This window comes from Anomaloglossus baeobatrachus, chromosome 4 (genome assembly GCF_048569485.1).
Source record: "Anomaloglossus baeobatrachus isolate aAnoBae1 chromosome 4, aAnoBae1.hap1, whole genome shotgun sequence".
Classification (NCBI taxonomy): Eukaryota; Metazoa; Chordata; class Amphibia; order Anura; family Aromobatidae; genus Anomaloglossus; species Anomaloglossus baeobatrachus.
The window spans coordinates 492,168,232-492,193,486 of NC_134356.1; the positions used below are offsets into that span (position 1 = coordinate 492,168,232).

Sequence of the window (25,255 nt, forward strand, 5' to 3'; positions counted from 1 at the left end):
GAGGGGGGGGGGATATCTGTTAGGTAGTGTAGTTAGAGAATTTTTAATGCAAGTATTTTAGAGAGTAATTTAGATGCTGGCACTAAACAGAGATGAAAAAAAAACTGGACCTTCAGAACACCCCTTTTAAAAGCGAATCTGTCAACACATTTTGCTATATAATCTGAAGACAGCATGCTGCAAAGGTTAAAACATAGAATTCAGGGATACCTGTCTTGTCAAGGTCCAATCTATTTATTTGTTATGTGTTTAAGCAGCAGAACTTATCATTGATTGGACTACAATGTTATGAGCAGTCCAGCACACCCCTCCTCTGATTGGCCCCTCACTGTCAGTGTACAGTCTCTATTGAGTGCCTCATGTGGGTGGGACAGCTTCCTGGGCTCAGCTACATGACTAAAGCAAAAAATTCAGATTTTGTTTGAATGGCTATACCCAGTAATTTAAGTGATACATCGCTGGATTCAGGATCTCTTTGCCTACATCATGGTGCTCTCAGATGAGGTAGCAAGACCCTGCTGACAGATTCCCTTTGAAGGTGATTCCCAGGTTATAAACTAAAGGCAGATCCTTAAGATATCCTATCATTTTATGATGGTGAGGAACCACTTGGACCCCACCGATCCTGAATAATCAAAGACAAGGAGCGCAGGTTTAGTGCCATGATACCTCCTAGTACCCTGGCCACCTTCTGCGCAGGCAGGCAGTACGACTAGGAGTGCGGTTCTCAGGGCAGGTAAGTACTGGAGCAGGTTTTGTTTCCTCGGCCTTTGAAACACATAGCAGAGTCAAACTTTTAAGTGTATGGCAGAGTGGAAAGAGGTAGCTTTAGTCCAAAGAAAATGTATGGATGTTAGTATGTGTCAGCGAATAACAATCTCATTTGCATATGCATCTTTAAAAAGGGAGCACCACATTGTGGCACCTTGACTCTCAGGATCAGTGGGGTGTCAGAGGTCAGACCCCCAGCCAGTCAAAGTGGTACATCATAGCGGCATGTCATGGCCTTGTAGGATGGAAACATTATTTAAAAAAAGAACCTTTCCTCCCAAAATGACACCATTAGACTTTAGAAATGTATCCATACATTAAAAAAAAAATTCCTGGTGTCCCAGACTAATATTTGAATACATGCAAACTCAACTTCCATCAATCACTGTCACTTGAAATATGCTATTAACCTAAAAAGGTACCGTCACACTAAGCAACATCGCTAGCAACATCGCTGCTGAGGCACAACTTGCTAGCGATGTTACTATGTGTGACATCCAGCAACAACCTGGCCCCTGCTGTGAGGTCGCTGGTTGTTGCTGAATGTCCTGGACCATTTTTTAGTTGTTGCTCTCCCGCTGTGAAGCACACATCGCTGTGTGTGACAGCGACAGAGCAACAACTAAATGTGCAGGCAGCAGGAGCCGGCTTCTGCGGACGCTGGTAACCAAGGTAAATATCGGGTAACCAAGAAGCCCTTTCCTTGGTTACCCGATATTTACTTTCGTTACCAGCGTCTGCCGCTCTCAGCTGTCAGTGCCGGCTCCCTGCACACGTAGCCGGAGTACACATCGGGTAATTAACCCAATGTGTACTGTGGCTAGGAGTGCAGGGAACAAGGAGCCGGCACTGACAGCTGAGAGCGGCGGACGCTGGTAACGAAGGTAAATATCTGGTAACCAAGGGAAGGGCTTGTTGGTTACCCGATGTTTACCGTGGTTACCAGCGTCCGCAGAAGCCGGCTCATGCTGCCTGCACACGTAGCAGAGTACACATCGGGTAATTAACCCGATGTGTACTGTGGCTAGGTGTGCAGGGAGCCAGCGCTAAGCGGTGTGCGCTGGTAAGCAAGGTAAATATCGGGTTGGTTACCCGAAATTTACCTTAGTTACCAAGCGCAGCATGCTTCCACGTGTAGCGACGCTCCAGCGATCCCTGCCAGGTCAGGTTGCTGGTGGGATCACTGCAGCCTCGCTTAGTGTGACATCTCACCAGCGACCTCCTAGCAACTTACCAGCGATCCCTATCGGGTTGTATCGTTGTTGGGATCGCTGGTAAGTTGTTTAGTGTGACTGGGCCTTAAGACTAGTCCGGAGGGGGATTCCTTAACCAAAACTAATCCAAGATTAGGTACTGTAATCTCTGATAAGAAATCAGGGACCTGACATGTTCCCATGAAACATCAGTGCTATAAAGTAGAATGTCAAATTTCTTTTCTCTACAATTAATCCATTTTTAAACTCAGGATGACCATGTCCGCTTACAAAAACTGAGCTATGACTGCCGATTGGAGAGCGGTTACGGAATGCCCGCTTAGAGTAATAATAAACGAAACAAAATAAACGATGTGCACTGAGCGATCTGTTTACATGGGACAATGTACCACTGAGACTGAAGATTATATTTATGTGCTGCACAAAAAGATCATTTCACCGGCTGTACAACACTCGTACATGATACAAAAACTTGTGAACAAGAAGGGGCATTTATCATGTTTTTTAAGTAAAACTACTGTACCACAGTTGTGAAAAAGTATACAGTTTTTATTATTACAAAAAGTGCAAATATCAAAAATCACATGTGATGACAGTTAGTAGTTAGACATACATAGTTAAAATCTAATTAGATGAGACAGAGAGAAAAAGGTCCCAGGGAGGGAGACAGACTACCCCTTAACTAAAACTGGTAAGAAAGTAGTATTACTATATCCCGGGGGGGTGGGGGGGGGGGGGGCATATAAGTAACCAAAAGATATCAATAGTATACTCCCTGGGCTAGTGGAATGATGGAATGTCCATACATTAAACAGTAACCAACAGGATAAGGTCCAAATCAGGGCCTGAGTACAGCAGTATGTAACGCCACCAGAATAATCTCAGAGAAAAAAAAAAAAAAAAAGAAAAAAAAAAAAAGTCATACAGTGGTGGGTAAATTGGCACCTGAAGGACCTACCTGTGGTATGTATAGCACCCAGAAAGGGAGTCTGTCAGCCTCACATGTGGACTCGGTCCCGACACGTGTTTCGCATGTGCTTCAACGGGAGACCGTACATGATAGCGTAACTGTACCGAAAGTTATCAAGTTAGAAAAAATTAAAAAAAACTATTTCATCATCGTGCAATTCGCAAAATGGGTTCAACGTCCTCTCATTGAAAAGTGACCCGCCAAAGCCATTACTGTTCCTTTATCACACATAGAAAATAATTGCTTATCAATGCAAGAAACTTATTACTTCTTATCTGTAGGAAGCAGCCAGGAAGAAACAATGTTCAATGAGAGGTTTAATTACACTTTCCAGCCCTGAGTAAACTCCACAGCCATCCAGAGCCTGCGCAATGCATGGATATCGGTGCAGGAATCCGCCTTTAATAATACCAGGACGCCATTTAACACAAACTTTCTCCCAGTAATTATTTTTTTACCCATAACATTTCCATAGAACTACAGCATTGCAAAATCAGAAGATTTGCCTGATATTTCAGCAGTAGGTAGCGGGCCAGTTTCACACATGGTCTTAGAAGTAATCATAGTGTTTTTTCCTGGCGGAATTAAGACATTATATTTTCTGGGAATTTTCACTAGTCAGTTGTGTTAAATTTGTTTGACAGATGACCTTAAAATAAGGATTCATCCAACTTTTTTTTTTTTTTTAATCAGATAATTTTTTATTTTTCACCAAGTATACAAAACATGTGTTCTATTTTCAGCAATAACGAGCAGAACTAAAAACTTTCCCTCCCCAACATCCCCTCCCCCCTCCCCCCCTCAGCGTACATATACCCATATCAATATCAAAGATCTTACATTTTAACCCTTCAATAGCATATATTGGAATGTATAGACTAACTATCTCTGCCCCTAGTCCAACATCTCCCAACTCTAATATTTATCCATATTGCAACCATGGATTCCACAATCAAAAAGTGCAGGTTGTTTCCTTTTCCCATATATGCTTCTCTCCATTCGGACAATATGATTAACATATGCGACAAATCCCCCTCTAGTCGGTGGGTCCCCTGCATCCAGTGTTTGGCAATTACCTTCCTTGCCGCATACAGCAGTCTGGCTATCACTATTTTAAAATTGTTGTCTACTCTAATTTCCTCCACGTAACCTAGAAGACATACCAGGGGTAGTCTGGGAAAATTACATCTATAAGCTCCTTCTATTCTATTAAGAACAGTTATCCAAAAGGGTGCCAACCTGGGGCACATCCACATCATGTGGAAAATGCCGGCACCTTCTCCATTCCATCTAGGACAGTCGGAGTTACTCCTCAATCCCATTATACACATAATTAGCGGGGATCTATATGCCCTATGCACCACGTAGAGGTGGGATAATCTTGCTGGTTCACTCATTGATTATTCAGTATGTATTCCAAAACACTATCCCATACCTCATCAGTGATCCAGTCTATCTCTGCCTCCCATTTATCCTAGTGTTTACCAGGGCTGTGGAGTCGGAGTCGGAGTCGTGGAGTCGGAGTCGGAGTCGGAGCTCATTTTGGTGGAGTCGGAGTCGGAGTTGGAGTCGGTATAAAATGCACCGACTCCGACTCCTAAAATATATAATAAATTGGGGACAGGAGTGCAATGCAGAATGTGCTGAATATTTTACTAAATAATAACATTTAGTATAATGCTTATATTTAAGTGAAAAATTTATTGTAGTATAATGTGAACATCAGACATTTAATTGTTTTTATGATACAATAATCAAGATATTTGGATAGAACATAAAATATTTATTGGATACAACTTTAGAACACAAAAAACTAATACATTGTAAATATGTAATATTATATATATATACACAGTCACAGTGTATATACACACACAAGATATATATGTAATCTACTGTATATTACATAGTGTATTACATATTTACAATTTATTACAGTTTTTTGTGTTCTAAAGTTGTATCCAATAAATATATTTTATGTTCTATCCAAATATCTTGATTATTGTATCATAAAAATTATTAAATGTCTAATGTTCACATACACATATTCATGTACTACAATAAATTTTTCACCTAACTATAAGCAATATATGTAGGAGTCGGAGTCGGAGCCGGAGTCGGAGTCGGTGCAAGAGAATTTGAGGAGTCGGAGTCGGAGTCGAAGGTTTGGCTTACCGACTCCACAGCCCTGGTGTTTACAGGGTGATCAAGCAAATATGTATGCCGTAGGTCCCTACATATAGTAGATATGATTCCTCTTGTGGGTCCACTACTACACACATTTCAGTACTAGGTCTGCCTGTACCAGCAATGATTGCTTAACCCACTGAGCCACCACTGCATGCGCCAACCGTTTGTACTGGTACCACCCAAGTGGGGATATCCCAAACTCATCCTGTATTTGTGTAAACTATTTCAGACGTCCCTGGCTAAGAATTTGCCGGATTCATCCAACTTTGATCCAATCTACGGACCCAACTCAAGTGAATGGGTTAAAACACACACACACACACACACACACACACACACACACACCTTTCCAAATCATGATGCAAATGCTCTTTGAATCTGATTTTCGTAAATGGTTGATGCAAATGAATCAGTATAATGTTCAAATCATAGACAGTAAAAAGGGCAGCACTCTCCAGCCCAAAACATGACTTGCAACCTTCTTACTGAAGGTGCAGCACTGTTAGGTCATGGTGGCCATCTGCCAACCACCACCATCCATCTTTACCATTTAGGCTTGCATGGCACTCATCAGTAAAAAAAGACTGATTTCAAATTAATCTTCACATATGCCTGGGCCCAACAGCTTCAAACACCTGTTCTCTGCTTTGTGATACTTATTTTAGCTGCTGCTCTCTTAATCCACTGAATTTGGCAGAAACCTTCCTCATTATGCCTTTATCTGCACAAACCCATCTGTGCTGTGCATGTCTTCACAAAGCGATGGTCACACGGATGATTTCATGAAATATCTAACGTTTTCATATCTTGTGCAAGGCATTGCACTATTTGGCGCTTTTTGGCAGCAGAGATCCTTTTTCTTTCCTATACTGAATTGAAACCTGTGGCCTGGGTAATAACGTGAAATGTTCTTCTTTAGTTTTCTCGCAATTGGGCTCACTTGGCAAACTAATTATCACAGGCGTTTGAGATTGATTTCAGTGATCCAAAGAACCCTGAGACAATACCATCCAAGAGTTTTTGAAAAACAAAAAAATGTATCTTTGACACCTAAATCCACCTTGCATAATAATTTGGTACGCGGTCTAGCACTGGCTGTTTCTCATCATTGACTGATTACAAACAGGGCCGTATTTGCCACTAGGCACCCGTGGTCCCGTGCCTAGGGCGGCACGTTGCGGGGGGCGGCACTTTCTGGCAGCAGCAAAAAAAAAAAAAAAAAAAAAAATTTATATAATTTTTTTTTTTTTTTTTTACATCCCCGCCCCCCGTCCCTCCCTCCATTACACTCGGCTGTGTTCCGGGGGGGGGGGGGGAGAAGAGGCGCACTTCTGCTGTCTATTTAAATACATGGCATAGTGAGCTGACTAACCCCGGAAGTTCCATGTCCTGCACTTCCGGGGTCAGAGGCGCGCGGGGCGCGACAATCAGCTCACTGCCCCGTGCTGCAGCGTCCAATGCTGCAGATGACACACGCCACGTAGGAGGATGCGTCTGCAGCAAGCCAGAAGAGGAGCCAGCCAGAGCAGGGCGGCGGGCACCGGAGCAGGTAAGGCAGAGGCAGAGCCTAGAATGTATGGGCTCCTTATAGGTTAGTTGATGATCGTTGCAAATTGCGATGCCGCTTTTTGTCCACTGTAATCATGCAAGCGGAGGCTGGGAAGAGAGGGAGGCTGGGAAGAGAGAGAGGCTGGGGGGAGGCTGGGAAGAGAGAGAGGCTGGGGTGAGGCTGGGAAGAGAGAGAGGCTGGGGTGAGGCTGGGAAGAGAGAGAGAGGCTGAGGCTGGGAAGAGAGAGAGGCTGAGGGGAGGCTGGGAAGAGAGAGAGAGGCTGAGGCTGGGAAGAGAGAGAGGCTGAGGGGAGGCTGGGAAGAGAGAGAGGCTGAGGCTGGGAAGAGAGAGAGGCTGAGGGGAGGCTGGGAAGAGAGAGAGAGGCTGAGGCTGGGAAGAGAGACACAGACTGGGGGAAGGCTGGGAGAGAGAGAGGCCGAGGCTGGGGGGAGGCTGGGAAGAGAGGCTGAGGCTGGGGGGAGGCTGGGAAGAGAGAGGCTGAGGCTGGGGGGAGGCTGGGAAGAGAGGCTGGGAAGATAAAGAGGCTGAGGCTGGGGGGAGGCTGGGAAGAGAGAGAGAGGCTGAGGCTGGGAAGACAGAGAGGCTGAGGCTGGGAAGACAGAGAGGCTGAGGCTGGGAAGACAGAGAGGCTGAGGCTGGGAAGACAGAGAGGCTGAGGCTGGGAAGACAGAGAGGCTGAGGCTGGGAAGACAGAGAGGCTGAGGCTGGGAAGACAGAGAGGCTGAGGCTGGGAAGACAGAGAGGCTGAGGCTGGGAAGACAGAGAGGCTGAGGCTGGGAAGACAGAGAGGCTGAGGCTGGGAAGACAGAGACTGAGGCTGGGAAGACAGAGAGGCTGAGGCTGGGAAGAGAGAGAGAGGCTGAGGCTGGGAAGAGAGAGAGAGGCTGAGGCTGGGAAGACAGAGAGGCTTAGGCTGGGGGGAGGCTGGGAAGAGAGAGGCTGAGGCTGGGAAGAGAGGCTGAGGCTGGGGGGAGAGAGGCTGAGGCTGGGGGGGGGAGGCTGGGGGGAGAGAGAGGCTAAGGCTGGGGGGAGAGAGGCTGGGGGGAGAGAGAGGCTGAGGCTGGGGGGAGAGAGAGGCTGAGGCTGGGGGGGAGGCTGGGAGAAGAGAGGCTGATTCTGGGGGAGTCTGGGAGGGGGAGGCTGATGCTGAGGGAGGCTGGGAGGGGGAGGGTGAGGCTTGGAGGAGGGAAGCTGATGCTGAGGGAGACTTGGAGGAGGGAGGCTGAGGGAGGCTGAGGCTGGGGGAGGTTGGAAGGAGGGAGGCTGAGGCAGGTTGGAAGGAGGGAGGCTGAGGGAGGCTGGGAGGAGGGAGGCTGAGGCTGGGGGAGGCTGATGCTGGGGGAGGCTGATGCTGGGGGAGGCTGGGAGGAGAGAGGCTGATGCTGGGGGAGGCTGGGAGGGGGAAGGTGAGGCTTGGAGGAGGGAGGCTGATGCTGAGGGAGGCTGGGAGGAGGGAGGCTGATGCTGGGGGAAGCTGGGAGGGTGAGGCTTGGAGGAGGGAAGCTGATGCTGAGGGAGGCTTGGAGGAGGGAGGCTGATGCTGAGGGAGGAGGGAGGCTGATGCTGAGGGAGGCTGATGCTGGGGGAGGCTGGGAGGAGGAAGGCTGATGCTGGGGGAGGCTGGGAGGAGGGAGGCTGATGCTGGGGGAGGCTTGGAGGAGGGAAGCTGATGCTGAGGGAGGCTTGGAGGAGGGAGGCTGATGCTGAGGGAGGAGGGAGGCTGATGCTGAGGGAGGCTGATGCTGGGGGAGGCTGGGAGGAGGAAGGCTGATGCTGGGGGAGGCTGGGAGGAGGAAGGCTGATGCTGGGGGAGGCTGGGAGGAGGGGGGCTGATGCTGGGGGAGGCTTGGAGGAGGGAAGCTGATGCTGAGGGAGGCTTGGAGCAGGGAGGCTGATGCTGAGGGAGGCTGATGCTGAGGGAGGAGGGAGGCTGATGCTGAGGGAGGCTGGGAGGAGGAAGGCTGATGCTGGGGGAGGCTGGGAGGAGGAAGGCTGATGCTGGGGGAGGCTGGGAGGAGGGAGGCTGATGCTGGGGGAGGCTGGGAGGAGGGAGGCTGATGCTGGGGGAGGCTGGGAGGAGGGAGGCTGATGCTGGGGGACGCTGGGAGGAGGGAGGCTGATGCTGGGGGAGGCTGGGAGGAGGGAGGCTGATGCTTGGGGAGGTTGGGAGGAGGGAGGCTGAGGCTGGGGGAGGCTGGGAGGAGGGAGGCTGAGGCTGGGGGAGGCTGGGAGGAGGGAGGCTGAGGCTGGGGGAGGCTGGGAGGAGGGAGGCTGAGGCTGGGGGAGGCTGGGAGGAGGGAGGCTGAGGCTGGGGGAGGCTGGGAGGAGAGAAGCTGATGCTGGGTGGGGGAAGGTGAGGCTTGGAGGAGGGAGGCTGATGCTGGGGGAGGCTGGGAGGAGGAAGGCTGATGCTGGGGGAGGCTGGGAGGAGGAAGGCTGATGCTGGGGGAGGCTGGGAGGAGGGAGGCTGATGCTGGGGGAGGCTGGGAGGAGGGAGGCTGATGCTGGGGGAGGCTGGGAGGAGGGAGGCTGATGCTGGGGGAGGCTGGGAGGAGGGAGGCTGATGCTGGGGGAGGCTGGGAGGAGGGAGGCTGATGCTGGGGGAGGTTGGGAGGAGGGAGGCTGAAGCTGGGGGAGGCTGGGAGGAGGGAGGCTGGGGGAGGCTGAGGCTGGGGGAGGCTGAGAGGCTGAGGCTGGGGGAGGCTGGGAGGAGGGAGGCTGAGGCTGGGGGAGGCTGGGAGGAGGGAGGCTGATGCTGGGGGAGGCTGGGAGGAGGGAGGCTGATGCTGGGGGAGGCTGGGAGGAGGGAGGCTGAGGCTGGGGGAGGCTGGGAGGAGGGAGGCTGATGCTGGGGGAGGCTGGGAGGAGGGAGGCTGAAGCTGGGGGAGGCTGGGAGGAGGGAGGCTGATGCTGGGGGAGGCTGGGAGGAGGGAGGCTGATGCTTGGGGAGATTGGGAGGAGGGAGGCTGAGGCTGGGGGAGGCTGGGAGGAGGGGAGGCTGAAGCTGGGGGAAGCTGGGGGGAGGGAGGCTGAAGCTGGGGGGAGGGAGGCTGGGGGAGGCTGAGGCAGGCTGGAAGGAGGGAGGCTGAGGCTGGGGGAGGAGGGAGGCTGAGGCTGGGGAGGCTGGGAGGAGGGAGGCTGATGCTTGGGGAGATTGGGAGGAGGGAGGCTGAGGCTGGGGGAGGCTGGGAGGAGGGAGGCTGAAGCTGGGGGAAGCTGGGAGGAGGGAGGCTGAAGCTGGGGGAAGCTGAGGCTGGGGGAGGCTGGGGGAGAAGGGAGGCTGAGGCTGGGGGAGGAGGGAGGCTGAGGCTGGGGAGGCTGGGAGGAGGGAGGCTGAGGCTGGGAGGGGGAAGGTGAGGCTTGGAGGAGGGAGGCTGATGCTGGGGGAGGCTGGGAGGAGGGAGGCTGATGCTGGGAGGAGGGAGGCTGATGCTGGGGGAGGCTGGGAGGAGGGAGGCTGATGCTTGGGGAGGTTGGGAGGCTGAGGCTAGGGGAGGCTGGGAGGAGGGAGGCTGAAGCTGGGGGGAGGGAGGCTGGGGGAGGCTGAGGCTGAGGGAGGCTGGAAGGAGGGAGGCTGAGGCTGGGAGGAGGGAGGCTGAGGCTGGGAGGGGGAAGGTGAGGCTTGGAGGAGGGAGGCTGATGCTGGGGGAGGCTGGGAGGAGGGAGACTGATGCTGGGAGGCTGATGCTGGGGGAAGCTGGGAGGAGAGAGGCTGATGCTGGAGGAGGCTGATGCTGGGGGAGGCTGGGAGGAGAGAGGCTGATGCTGGGGGAGGCTTGGAGGAGAGAGGCTGATGCTGGAGGAGGCTGATGCTGGGGGAGGCTGGGAGTAGAGAGGCTGATGCTGGAGGAGGCTGATGCTGGGGGAGGCTGGGAGGAGAGAGGCTGATGCTGGAGGAGGCTCATGCTGGGGGAGACTGGGAGGAGAGAGGCTGATGCTGGGGGAAGCTGGGGGAGAGAGGCTGAAGCTGGGGGAGGCTGGGGGGAGAGAGGCTGATGCTGGGGATAGAGAGGCTGATGCTGGGGGAGAGGCTGCTGGTGAAGGCGGGAGAGAGCGGCTGCTGCTGGGGGAATGGGAGAGAGGGGCCAATGCTAGAGACAGAGGACAAGGGTTGAGGGATAGAGCAATGACAATATCGATGGGGGGAGTGTAAGGACTCAGAATGAGAGGGGGGCAGCATTGGGAGCTCATTATGGAGAAGGGGCAGCATGTCTGGGCTCAGTATGGAGTGGAACAATGTAGGGGTGTCAATATCAAAAGTGGGGTAGTGTGTGTGTGGGGGGGGTCTCAGCATAAGCGTTAGTGTGGTGGTCTTAGGATGAATGGGGCAGCATGGAGGTGTCATTATGGAAAAGAGGAAGGCAGCATTAGGAGCTCATGGAGAGGGGCAGCATGCACGGGACACTGAGGAGGGGGCAGCATGCATGGGACACTGTCAGGAGGGGGCAGCATGCATGGGACATTGTCAGGAGGGGGCAGCATGCATGGGACATTGTGAGGAGGGGGCAGCATGCATGGGACACTGAGGAGGGGGCAGCATGCATGGGACACTGAGGAGGGGGCAGCATGCATAGGACACTGTGAGGATGGGCAGCATGCATGGGACATTGTGAGGAGGGGACAGCATGCATGGGACACTGAGGAGGGGGGCAGCATGCATGGGACACTGTGAGGAGGGGGCAGCATGCATGGGACACTGTGAGGAGGGGGCAGCATGCATGGGACACTGTGAGGAGGGGGCAGCATGCATGGGACACTGTGAGGAGGGGGCAGCATGCATGGGACACTGAGGAGGGGGGCAGCATGCATGGGACACTGTGAGGAGGGGGGCAGCATGCATGGGACACTGTGAGGAGGGGGGCAGCATGCATGGGACACTGAGGAGGGGGCAGCATGCATGGGACACTGAGGAGGGGGCAGCATGCATGGGGACACTGTGAGGAGGGGGCAGCATGCATGGGACACTGTGAGGAGGGGGCAGCATGCATGGGACACTGTGAGGAGGGGGGCAGCATGCATGGGACACTGTGAGGAGGGGGCAGCATGCATGGGACACTGAGAGGAGGGGCAGCATGCATGGACACTGAGGAGGGGGGCAGCATGCATGGGACATTGTGAGGAGGGGGCAGCATGCATGGGACATTGTGAGGAGGGGGCAGCATGCATGGGACACTATGAGGAAGGGGCAGCATGCATGGGACACTGTGAGGAGGGGGCAGCATGCATGGGACATTGTGAGGAAGGGGCAGCATGCATGGGACACTGTGAGGAGGGGGCAGCATGCATGAGACACTGTGAGGAGGGGGCAGCATGCATGGGACATTGTGAGGAAGGGGCAGCATGCATGGGACACTGTGAGGAGGGGGCAGCATGATGTGAGGACAATGTGCAGATCATATTTCATAATTGAGGAAGGTGTGGTGGGTATAATTTATAAGGGAGGGGCAGTGTGACAGTCACAGTATATAAGTGGGGATGGTGGGAATATTTTATACTCATGCTATGTTTTGATGTGCCTGTGGTGATTCCCATTGGGGGGGGGTTAGTGCCCTTCGTTTCTCATTGATACTTTTTCAAGTGTTTTACAGAGTAGATCTGCCTTAAACAGATGTCGTGTGCGAAAACTCAGTTTTACGTTGTCAATAAGGGGCGCGACCACTTAAAGTGCCTAGGGCAGCACGAAGGCAAAATACAGCCCTGATTACAAGTGGAGGCCTGGAAAAACCGCTATCAATTTAGTTATTTTAAACACACAAGAAAAATGGATGACATACGCTAAAAACTGATCCATGGATGATAATGGCTGAAAATTGGATCCTACAGCCAGATGGAAAGGTCTATTTTTTTCAGGTTGAGAAAATTCAGCCAAAGACTGTAGAGGAAGAAGTGAGGAGCCTGCATGCTTCCAAGCTTTCTAAAGACATAACAATACTGTTCAGTATTAGAATAAGTCAAGGTAATGATGGCTGATAACTGAACAGAGAGGGGGGTGTTTCCTGCCCGCAGAGACCAACATCAAACAGCATCAGCACAAGCCTTTCCTGCTGCTGAAAACAAGTACTGGAGCCAAAGAGGGGAATGGTGCTACAGACCCGAGGCCACGGAAACATGGTGGTATCAGTGTCTGCCAAGAGCCTCAAAAATGTTCCGCTTATTTTCTTGCAAGAGACCATAGAACTTCAATTTTCCATGAAGGAAAGTCTTAGGTCACAGAGTATCTCCTGAGTAGCCTCCATGCAATACTGCTGACTCTGCCCAATGCTGGAGACAGCCGCAGGACCCGGTACACAGAGCTTACACACCAGCAAGGAGAAATGGCAGGCCCCAGCACCTGCAGAGACAATTAACATATATAATCAATTAAGAAAAAAAATAAAAATCATAACATATTCCCTATAAGGCCACGTCCACAGAGCTGTGGATTAGACCCTTTGCATTGCGTCTCCTTCAAGACGACCTGGCATGTCTAAGGCTGCTTTCACACTTGCGTTGTTCTGCATCAGTCACAATTAGTTTTGTGACTGATGCATTGCAGATTGTGGTACAACTGATGGGACAGATCCATTAAAAAAAAAAAACAAAACGGATCCATTACCTGGTGAGAGAGAAAGAGAGAAAGAGAAAGAGAGCGACCCCATCATTACCGCACACACCGGCACTACCGCCCCCATCATCACTGCGCACACCGGCACTACTACTTACATCATCACCATGCACACCGGCACTACCACGCCCATCACCGCACACACGCAGGCACTACCGCCCCCATCATGACAACACAGACGCCGGCACTACCTCAGTGACGTCCCCGCTGACAGCGTGATTCACTTCAGTTGCTGCGTGGAGCTCAGAGTGACCGTAAGTGTTCTACTGCCGCTCCTGTCAGCTGCCTATGTAGCAGAGCTGGAAGCGTCGTGGAACCTCACGTGGATTACGCCGGACCTGGATAGGTATTTGGGGGATTAATAAAGTGGTGAAAAAGGGTGTTAAGTCTTATTTCAAATAAAGGATTTTTCGTTGTTTGTGTTTATTTACTTTCACTACAAATGAATCATGGGGGGTGTCTCAGACGCCTGCCATGATTAACCTAGGACTTAGTAGCAGCTATGGGCTGCTATTTACTCCCTATTACCCTAATTGCCACCGCACCAGGGCAATTCGGGATGAGCTGGTTGGAGTCCCGGGACTGTTGCATCTAATGGATGAGGCAATTCCAGGCGGTTGCTGGCTGATCTTTTTAGGCTGTGGGGCTCCCCATAACATGGGGCTCCCCATCCTGAGAACACTAGCCTTCAGCCATGTGGCTTTACCTTGGCTGGTATCAAAATTGTGGGGACCGCACGCAGTTTTTTTTTTAAATTATTTTTTTGTACTGCATGATATAGACCCGCCCATCAGCGGTTGTGATTGGTTGCAGTGAGACAGCTGTCACTTAGGGTGGGGACGCGTCTAACTGCAACCAATCATAGGCGCCGGTGGGCGGGGGAAGCAGTGAATACAAGATGGCATAATGAGCAGCCGGCATTTTCAAAACCAGGAGAAGCCGCCGGAGCTTTGTGACAGCTGTGCAGTGCCGGTGATGAGAGAGTGAGTGAGTGAGTGTCACCGAGCGACAGAGAGAGACCGAGTGACAGAGAGATAGAGTGACCGACAGATATTTTCTAACCAGAAAGGAAACATCTGAGCATGCTCTGTTGCTAAAAGACAGAACCGTCGCCGGAATCAGTCATTTGACGGATTGGACGGATTCAGGCGCCCATAGGCTTCCATTATAACCAAGGACGGATGCCGACAGAATCCTGAGCACTGCGTTTTTTCATTGCTACAAAAAACATTACATGCTGCGTTCCTGCCGCCTGTCAGTCGTTCCACGACTGATCCGTCATGCGGCGGATGCAATGCAAGGCCATCAATCATCCATACAAGTCTATGGGGAGAAAATGGAATCCTGACAAATATTTTGCAGGATACCGTAATTCCTCAAGGCGATGGATTGCAACTGATGCAAAACAACGGAAGTGTGAAAGTAGCCGAAGACTGCACACGGATTTTATTGGACAACATGTAATGGTTTAATTTTCCCTGTGATGGTAAGGCTATGTGCACACGTTGCTTTTTTTTCAGCGTGGAAAAAAACGCACCCTCTGGCAGAGGGGAGAATTGTAAACAATGCTTTTTGAGAAAAACGGATCGAAAACGCATGCGTTTTTCATGCGTTTTTTTAGGTGCGTTAAAAGGCGGTAAGCGAGCACCACCATGCTCGGGTGCTCAGGCCTCGTAACCAGCAGTTAATGCTCAGATGAGTGCGACTCATGCACCAGAATATAATGGAAGTCAATGGGGAACGCAAGTATTTCTCTTGGAAGATTTCCCGAAAAAAGATGCTCGAGTCTCCCATTCCCTATAAGGCTAAGTTCACACAGGGCATCTTTTATTACGTTTTTGAGGTCACAAAGATGCACCAATATGCATGCATTTTCTTCTCCCAGCAAAGTCTATGAGATTTTGATTTTGCTGTCTACACTGGGCATCTATTGTTGGCTGCATCTTGGCTGCGTTTTTCAAGATGCAGCATGTCAATTCTTTTTGTTTTTTACTGCATTTTTGAGCTCGCCAGTCAACAGATTTGACTTAAAAAACGCACAGTGTGAACTTCGCCTTATACTTAGAGAGAAATGAGAGGGAGCGCTTCCATGAAGCTTCTTACTGACAAGTAAGTTATACTATAGTGTAATCCACTCACCTGGGTGTGTTGCACAACACCGATGAAAGCGTGTAATCACAGGTACAGGATTTTCCCTGTGCGTTACATAATGATGCTGTCACCTGGGATGGTGTCCGGGAGATAGGGAGCAATGTTCACAGATGACCCCGGCGGTGCGGGCTGGAGAGGAGCGTCCTGTAATCTGCCACGCAGGTACCGGTGTCCGCTGCTGTGTGGTGTGCACGCAGGGAGCGGAGGTCAGTGACTCACCAACAGCATCTGATCGCTTCACCACAGGTAGTGAGTGCATAGGAATCAGAGGTAAAAAGAAAAATAAGAATTATTCTTACCGATAATTCGGTTTCTAGGACCTTCCACGACAGCATAGGAGGTTGTCTCTCCACGCCCTTATTGGGACAGGAAGTTCAAGAGGTTTAAAAGGACCCTCCCACCTCCCACAGCCAGTGTCTTACAAAGAATCCATAGCATATGAGAAGTACCACACATTCAGGAATATTTGAATACAAAGGGGAGGGAATTACCTGCTGTCGTGGAAGGTCCTAGAAACCGAATTATCGGTAAGAATAATTCTTATTTCTCTAGTCCCTTCCACGACAGCATAGGAGGAATACCAAAGAATTGATACCTAGGGGGGGGGGGACCACAGCCTGCAGGACCCTCCTGCCAAAGGCCAAATCCCTGTTTGAATCCAGATCCAACCGATAATGCTTCGTGAAAGTATGGAGCGAAGACCACGTAGCCGCCTTGCAGATCTGCTCAGGGGAGGCCCCTGGCCGTTCAGCCCAGGAGACAGAGGTAGCCCTGGTGGAGTGCGCCGTGAATCCAGTAGGTGGAGAGAGATGCTGAGCGAGGTAGGCATCTCCAATTGCGCGCACAATCCAGTTGGCGACGGTACTCTTAGCCACCTTCTTGCCCTTATTGCGGCCAAAGGGCTGGATGAACAGGTTAGAATCAAGGCGCCAAGAAGCAGTAACCTCCAGGTAGTGCAACACTATCCGACGGACATCCAAAGAATGAAACACTTCCTCACCCGGAGTCCGAGGATTCTGACAGAAGGAAGGCAGGACGATGGACTGAACGGTGAAAATCCGAAACCACCTTGGGAAGGAAGGAAGGGTCCAGCTGAAAAACAATGCTGTCATCTCTGATGGTCAGGTAAGGTTCCCTAATAGACAAAGCCTGAAGTGCTCCGACTCTGCGAGCAGATGTAATAGCCACAAGAAAAGCAGTCTTGTGAGAAAGAGAACGAATGTTACAAGAGCACAGAGGTTCAAATGGTGACTGAGATAGTCCGGTAAGGACCACATTGAGATCCCAGCGAGGCGTCAGGACCCTCTGACGTGGACAGAGTCTACTAGCGGACACAAAGAACCGATGGATCCAACGATGATCTGCCAGAGCCGTGTCAAAGACTGCACTGAGGGCTGACACCTGAACCTTCAGGGTGCTAGGCCGAAGGCCTAAGTCCAAACCACTCTGGAGGAAGTCCAGAATCTGCGCAATATTAGGCCGAAGTGGGTCAGGAGGCCGAGAACCACACCAGGAGGAAAATCTCTTCCAGATTTTGTTGTAAATACTATTAGTCACAGGTTTACGGTTCTTCTGCAGGGTAGCCACAACTTTGTCAGAAAGCCCTTGGGCTTTCAGTGCCCGGGCCTCAGAAGCCAGGCAGCCAAGTTGAGTTTCTGGGGAGCCGGATGGAAAAATCGGACCCTGTGACAGTAAGCTGGGGTCCGAACCTAAGAGGACTGGGCCGTCGATTCCTAGCGTCATGACCAGGCTGTACCAACTCCTCCGGGGCCACAGCGGGGCTACCAGTATAGTTGGGACCCCCTCGTCTCTGATCTTCCTCAGGGCCCTTGCGAGAAGAGGAAGAGGGGGGAACGCGTAAGCGAGGCGAAAGGACCACTTGTGGCAGAAAGCGTCTACCCCTAACGCCTCGTCCCGTGGGTTCAGGGAGAAATATGTTGCAACCTTGCGATTCCCTGCCGAAGCAAAGAGGTCCACCTCTGGTGCACCCCACCTTGCCACTAGAGAGCAGAACACCGCCTGATCCAGACTCCATTCCCCCGGATGAACATCCCGACGACTCAGGAAATCCGCCTGAAGATTTAGGGAGCCCTTCAGATGGACCGCAGAAAGGGAGAGCAGAGATTGTTCCGCCCATTGAAAGATTCGGGAGGACACTGACTTCAGGGCGCCTGAGCGTGTACTGCCCTGATGGCAGAGATGTGCCACTGTTGTGACATTGTCTGAATACACCAGGACGTGAGAGTCCCGGACGAGGTCCTGAGCCGCAAGGAGGGCTTCCCTGACTGCCCTGAGCTCCCGGTAGTTGGAGGATTGGGAGCTGACGTAAGGACTCCAGACCCCTTGAAATGGGGAGTTTGCCACCATTGCCCCCCATCCTCGTAGGCTGGCATCTGTGGTCAGTGTAACCAGGGGTGTCTGAGTCCAGGCAACCCCCACCTGCAGGTTGGCGGGACGCAGCCACCAGAGAAGGGATGAGGAGACGGACCCCGAGAGGCGAAACCGTCTGTTTAGGGATGACGGGAGTAGGTCCCAATGTGCCAGGATATGATCCTGGAGACACCGAGAATGGGCCTGAGCCCACCTGACTGAGGGAATGCAGGACGTCATGGAACCGAGAGCTGACATAGCCGCTCGAAGCGTCGGGCGAGCCTGCCTGCGAAGCTTTGATATTTTGGCTAACAGAGCTACCCTGTGGCCCTCTGGGAGAAAAGATGCCTGTCTGTCGGAGTCCAGCAGCACTCCGAGAAACTGCCGAGTGGAGGAGGGGGTTAACTGTGATTTTTTGAGATTGGGAATCCATCCCAGTGACCGAAGGATTCCCAAAGACCTTTCCACATGGCTCCGGAGGGTTGGAGCAGATGGAGCCATGAGAAGAAAGTCGTCCAAATATGGAACCAGACAGATACCCTGCAATCTTATGAAGGCGACCACCTCTGCCATGATCTTTGAAAAGATCCTTGGAGCCGAGGAGATCCCGAAGGGAAGTACATTGAATTGGAAATGAAGTACTTCCTCCCCGTGTAGCACCGCAAACCTGAGGTATTGCCTGTGCCCCGGATGGACGGGTACATGGAAGTAGGCGTCTTTCAGATCTATAGAGGCCATCTGGTGGTGTAGACCTATCAGGGGAATAGCTGATTTTACTGACTCCATCTTGAACCGCCGGTACCTGACCTGACGGTTTAGACGTTTTAAATTGATAATTATTCGGACGTCGCCTGACGGCTTCTTGACAAGGAAGAGGCGGGAGTAGTGTCCTACCCCTTCTTCCTGACTCGGGACTGGGGAAACGACCCCCGAGTGCATTAGCTCTATAATCTTCGTGTACAACAGAGCCTGTGAAACCTGCGACGCCAGAGCAGTGACTCGGAGACCCGGACGAGGGGGGGAGAGGAATTCTATGAGGAGACCTTCCGAGACGATCTTCAGAACCCATTGGCAAGTGGTTATGGACCGCCACTGGGGAAGAAACGCCGAGAGTCGTCCCCCCACCCGGGCCGAGTCACTGTTTGTCCTGCTGAGGACGTTGCTGATGGGGAGGGATGAGGATGTTTCTCCCTCTACCCTTGGGATAGCTCCACCTGCCTGCCTTCCCTTTCCCTCTGGGCTGGGAGGCCTGAGGCATCGAGGGACGAAAGGACCGCTTCCTGGTGGGTCTAGGATCGGGCAAGGCCTTACGATCGGTCGCCTTGTCCAGAATATCATCCAGGGAAGGCCCAAACACCAAATCCCCTTTAAACGGAAGGGAGCAAAGCCTCATTTTGGAGGTGGAGTCTCCGCTCCAGGCCTTAAGCCAGAGGGCACGTCTGGCAGAGTCAGAAAGAACCGAGGTCCTGGCCGCCAGGCGGACAGATTCCACCGAGGTATCTGCCAAAAAACAGGTAGCCTTCCTAAGCAAGGGAAGGGATTCCAGTAATTCCTCCCTAGGGGTCCCCTGGGAAATATGAGCCTCCAACTGGTCTAACCACCTAATTAGGGACCTGGATACACAGGTGGAGGCAATGTTAGCCTGAATAGAAGAAGACGATGCCTCCCAGGAACGCTTCATCAGGCCTTCTACCTTCCTATCCATCTGATCCTACAGTTGGGAAGTATCTTCAAAGGGAAGAGCCGTTTGCTTAGCTACCCTAGCCACCTGAACGTCTACTCTTGGGACCTCCCAATGTAATCCAGAAGGTTCCAGAGGAAACCGGCGTCTAGGGTCACTCCGTACCCGCCTCTCAGGAAATTCCCATTCTTGAGAGACAATATCCAAAATATTGGCATGAACTGGGAATCCTAACTGTTTGACTGACTTCAGGCCAGCAAACATTTCGTCCTGGACTGAGGGAAGAGACTGTACTTCCTCTAATCCCATAGTGCTCCGAACTGCCCCAATAAGATCCCCCAAATCTTCTGAGGGAAACAGAAAGGACTGGTCAGACCCCCCAGAGGGAAATCCTTCATCAGGACCCTCAGAGATTGAATCAGCGTCCTCCTGATCAGATGGGGTCGACTGGAGTCTCCTCTTTCTTGGAGGAGAAGGTCCAGGAGCAGGGCCAGGAGCAGGGCCAGGAGCAGGAAGGGAGGCCAGAGAGGCCCTAATCTCCTGTTTCATCATGGACCGCAACTCGTCTATCAGGGACGGTTGTTCGGCCCTAATAATCTGGTCCGTACATTGCTGGCAAAGCTTTTTATCCCATACTGCAGGGAGCTTCTTTATACAGATAGGACATTTTTTAATTTTTTCCATTCTGTCAGGTCTATCAGGCTTATCAGACTTGTCAGCCTTTTCTGACTTCTCAGGCTTCTCTGACTTTTCATTTCTGTCAGTTTTCTTGGTGGCCTTGTCCTCCTAGAAAACACAGACCAGAGAGCCATAAATCATCTGATGAGACCTATGTCCGAGGGACCATTCCCCTCCATACTTACAGTAGCAGGGGGCACACTGGGTTCTGCAGATGCAGCTGCAGCGGAAGACATGACAGGGAGCACGGTTGCTTATCATGATCTGACGTCTTCGCGGCAGCCCTTATGCAAAAGGGCCTGCCCCCCCAGTGACTGTAAACGTTCCCCGCCTCCCGCATCCGGTCCTGGACAGGCCGTGTCACCGTCGGCGTGTCCTCCATGCTGCCTCCGCAAACCGGAAGCGCTCGACCGGAAGTCCGCAAGACCGGAAGTCCCGCCCCCGGGAGCACTTCCGGATCGCTCCGGCAGCGTGCATGCAGGAAGCGGCCGGCGGCTCAGGGAGGACGCCGGCCGGGGAGCTCAACAGCCTGCATCACCCCTAAGGAGGCTCCGGAAGGCTGGAGCAGCGGTCCCCCACAGCGTGAGGGAACAGCAAGGGAGGAGCGGTGAAGGCCCGACCGATGCTGTCCGGCTTAAGGTAACAGGGGAAGAAGAAAAAAAAAAAAAAAAAAAAAAATATTATACTGTAGTTCGCCGGCCACCACAGCATAGGAGAAAACAAAACCTCTCCATGCCCCATGGGGACAGGAAAGACACTGGCTATGGGAGGTGGGAGGGTCCTTTTAAACCTCTTGAACTTCCTGTCCCAATTAGGGCGTGGAGAGACAACCTCCTATGCTGTCGTGGAAGGGACTAGAGAAAGATTGCAGCGTTCGGTGCACTGCTGATCAAACAGACAGGCCAGGAGATTACAAGACTTTTGTATTTATTATAGTAAAAAGATAACAATGGATGGACAATACGCGTTATGGGGGCAAACCGTCCCCTTCATCAGGTGTCTTTGAAATGAATGGATTTGACTCCCATAAATATACAACCAAGTGGGTGAAGGTGGTTAATTAAAAAGAGGAAAGACCATTTGTTTTGAGAACATTGTGTATGTATCAGAAACTGCAGAAAAGGGTTTTACCAGATAAAACACAGTGATAAAAGAGAGGTACACTCACCTATAGGGGTTGTGAAACGTCACAACACCTAAAACCGCATATTCATAGAAAGACAGCTGCAGCCCCTCAGAAATCGAGGGAAAAACCGGGGATCATCGACGCGCTTGTCACCAATGCCAATAGTCAGAATTATTAATCCAAGTCCTTTGTTGGAAGTTCATATACAAGTCTATGCTTTTCAGGGGTCTCTGCCCCCTTCCTCAGGACAGTATATTAAGTAGAAGGATAATGTACAGCAAGTCAGTGTGAGCAAGTATATATACCTCAAGCCAGTTATCAAACTGGGGGTAGGACCTATGACAGTGATGGCGAACCTATGGCACACGTGCCAGACTGGGCACGCAGAGCCCTTTTTGTTGGCACGCGCGCTGTCGCCACACTGCACCAATTTACACTATCGGTGTGGTCGCGGCGACAGTGCAAATTGGTGTTTAGCAGAGGGCATCTCTGCTCCTTCTGACACGCCTCCTCTCCTGGGCCGCAGGCCTGTTGCCTAGGAGACGGAGGAGAGTCAGTAGGCGGTGCCGGTGTCTTGTGGCCGCGCGGGAACTGAACTGAGGACGCAGCGATGGCGCGGGTGTTGCAAGGTGAGGTTTTTTTTATTGTTAAGCGGTGTGCGGCTGTGCCAAGGTGTGGGGGACAGAGCCAGCGCACGGGGGGAACACGGAGCGCACGGGGGGAACACGGAGCGCACGGGGGGGAACACGGAGCGCACGGGGGGGAACACGGAGCGCACGGGGGGAACACGGAGCGCACGGGGGGGAACACGGAGCGCACGGGGGGGAACACGGAGCGCACGGGGGGGAACACGGAGCGCACGGGGGGGAACACGGAGCGCACGGGGGGGAACACGGAGCGCACGGGGGGAACACGGAGCGCACGGGGGGAACACGGAGCGCACGGGGGGAACACGGAGCGCACGGGGGGAACACGGAGCGCACGGGGGGAACACGGAGCGCACGGGGGGAACACGGAGCGCACGGGGGGAACACGGAGCGCACGGGGGGAACACGGAGCGCACGGGGGGAACACGGAGCGCACGGGGGGAACACGGAGCGCACGGGGGGAACACGGAGCGCACGGGGGGAACACGGAGCGCACGGGGGGAACACGGAGCGCACGGGGGGAACACGGAGCGCACGGGGGGAACACGGAGCGCACGGGGGGAACACGGAGCGCACGGGGGGAACACGGAGCGCACGGGGGGAACACGGAGCGCACGGGGGGAACACGGAGCGCACGGGGGGAACACGGAGCGCACGGGGGGAACACGGAGCGCACGGGGGGAACACGGAGCGCACGGGGGGAACACGGAGCGCACGGGGGGAACACGGAGCGCACGGGGGGAACACGGAGCGCACGGGGGGAACACGGAGCGCACGGGGGGGGAACACGGAGCGCACGGGGGGGGAACACGGAGCGCACGGGGGGGAACACGGAGCGCACGGGGGGGGAACACGGAGCGCACGGGGGGGAACACGGAGCGCACGGGGGGAACACGGAGCGCACGGGGGGAACACGGAGCGCACGGGGGGAACACGGAGCGCACGGGGGGAACACGGAGCGCACGGGGGGAACACGGAGCGCACGGGGGGAACACGGAGCGCACGGGGGGAACACGGAGCGCACGGGGGGAACACGGAGCGCACGGGGGGAACACGGAGCGCACGGGGGGAACACGGAGCGCACGGGGGGAACACGGAGCGCACGGGGGGAACACGGAGCGCACGGGGGGAACACGGAGCGCACGGGGGGAACACGGAGCGCACGGGGGGAACACGGAGCGCACGGGGGGAACACGGAGCGCACGGGGGGAACACGGAGCGCACGGGGGGAACACGGAGCGCACGGGGGGAACACGGAGCGCACGGGGGGAACACGGAGCGCACGGGGGGAACACGGAGCGCACGGGGGGAACACGGAGCGCACGGGGGGAACACGGAGCGCACGGGGGGAACACGGAGCGCACGGGGGGAACACGGAGCGCACGGGGGGAACACGGAGCGCACGGGGGGAACACGGAGCGCACGGGGGGAACACGGAGCGCACGGGGGGAACACGGAGCGCACGGGGGGAACACGGAGCGCACGGGGGGAACACGGAGCGCACGGGGGGAACACGGAGCGCACGGGGGGAACACGGAGCGCACGGGGGGAACACGGAGCGCACGGGGGGAACACGGAGCGCACGGGGGGAACACGGAGCGCACGGGGGGAACACGGAGCGCACGGGGGGAACACGGAGCGCACGGGGGGAACACGGAGCGCACGGGGGGAACACGGAGCGCACGGGGGGAACACGGAGCGCACGGGGGGAACACGGAGCGCACGGGGGGAACACGGAGCGCACGGGGGGAACACGGAGCGCACGGGGGGAACACGGAGCGCACGGGGGGAACACGGAGCGCACGGGGGGAACACGGAGCGCACGGGGGGAACACGGAGCGCACGGGGGGAACACGGAGCGCACGGGGGGAACACGGAGCGCACGGGGGGAACACGGAGCGCACGGGGGGAACACGGAGCGCACGGGGGGAACACGGAGCGCACGGGGGGAACACGGAGCGCACGGGGGGAACACGGAGCGCACGGGGGGAACACGGAGCGCACGGGGGGAACACGGAGCGCACGGGGGGAACACGGAGCGCACGGGGGGAACACGGAGCGCACGGGGGGAACACGGAGCGCACGGGGGGAACACGGAGCGCACGGGGGGAACACGGAGCGCACGGGGGGAACACGGAGCGCACGGGGGGAACACGGAGCGCACGGGGGGAACACGGAGCGCACGGGGGGAACACGGAGCGCACGGGGGGAACACGGAGCGCACGGGGGGAACACGGAGCGCACGGGGGGAACACGGAGCACAGGGGACAGAGCCAGCACCGGGGGAAACATGGGGGGCAAACCGACATGGCTGCAAGGATGGGGGGCAAACCGACATGGCTGCAAGGATGGGGGGAAACATGGCTGCAAGGATGGGGGGCAAACCGACATGGCTGCAAGGATGGGGGGAAACATGGCTGCAAGGATGGGGGGAAACATGGCTGCAAGGATGGGGGGCAAACCGACATGGCTGCAAGGATGGGGGGAAACATGGCTGCAAGGATGGGGGGAAACATGGCTGCAAGGATGGGGGGAAACATGGCTGCAAGGATGGGGGGAAACATGGCTGCAAGGATGGGGGGAAACATGGCTGCAAGGATGGGGGGAAACATGGCTGCAAGGATGGGGGGAAACATGGCTGCAAGGATGGGGGGAAACATGGCTGCAAGGATGGGGGGAAACATGGCTGCAAGGATGGGGGGAAACATGGCTGCAAGGATGGGGGGAAACATGGCTGCAAGGATGGGGGGAAACATGGCTGCAAGGATGGGGGGAAACATGGCTGCAAGGATGGGGGGAAACATGGCTGCAAGGATGGGGGGAAACATGGCTGCAAGGATGGGGGGAAACATGGCTGCAAGGATGGGGGGAAACATGGCTGCAAGGATGGGGGGAAACATGGCTGCAAGGATGGGGGGAAACATGGCTGCAAGGATGGGGGGAAACATGGCTGCAAGGATGGGGGGAAACATGGCTGCAAGGATGGGGGGAAACATGGCTGCAAGGATGGGGGGAAACATGGCTGCAAGGATGGGGGGAAACATGGCTGCAAGGATGGGGGGAAACATGGCTGCAAGGATGGGGGGAAACATGGCTGCAAGGATGGGGGGAAACATGGCTGCAAGGATGGGGGGAAACATGGCTGCAAGGATGGGGGGGAAACATGGCTGCAAGGATGGGGGGAAACATGGCTGCAAGGATGGGGGGAAACATGGCTGCAAGGATGGGGGGAAACATGGCTGCAAGGATGGGGGGGAAACATGGCTGCAAGGATGGGGGGAAA

General features: G+C 54.2%; 1 protein-coding gene across 2 annotated transcripts in view; it reads right to left on the bottom strand.

Moving 5' to 3' along the window:
• The window catches only part of LOC142303916 (tropomodulin-3-like), a 116,983-nt gene that overhangs the window by 72,797 nt on the left and 18,931 nt on the right, over positions 1–25,255 (bottom strand). The window lies entirely within an intron of this gene.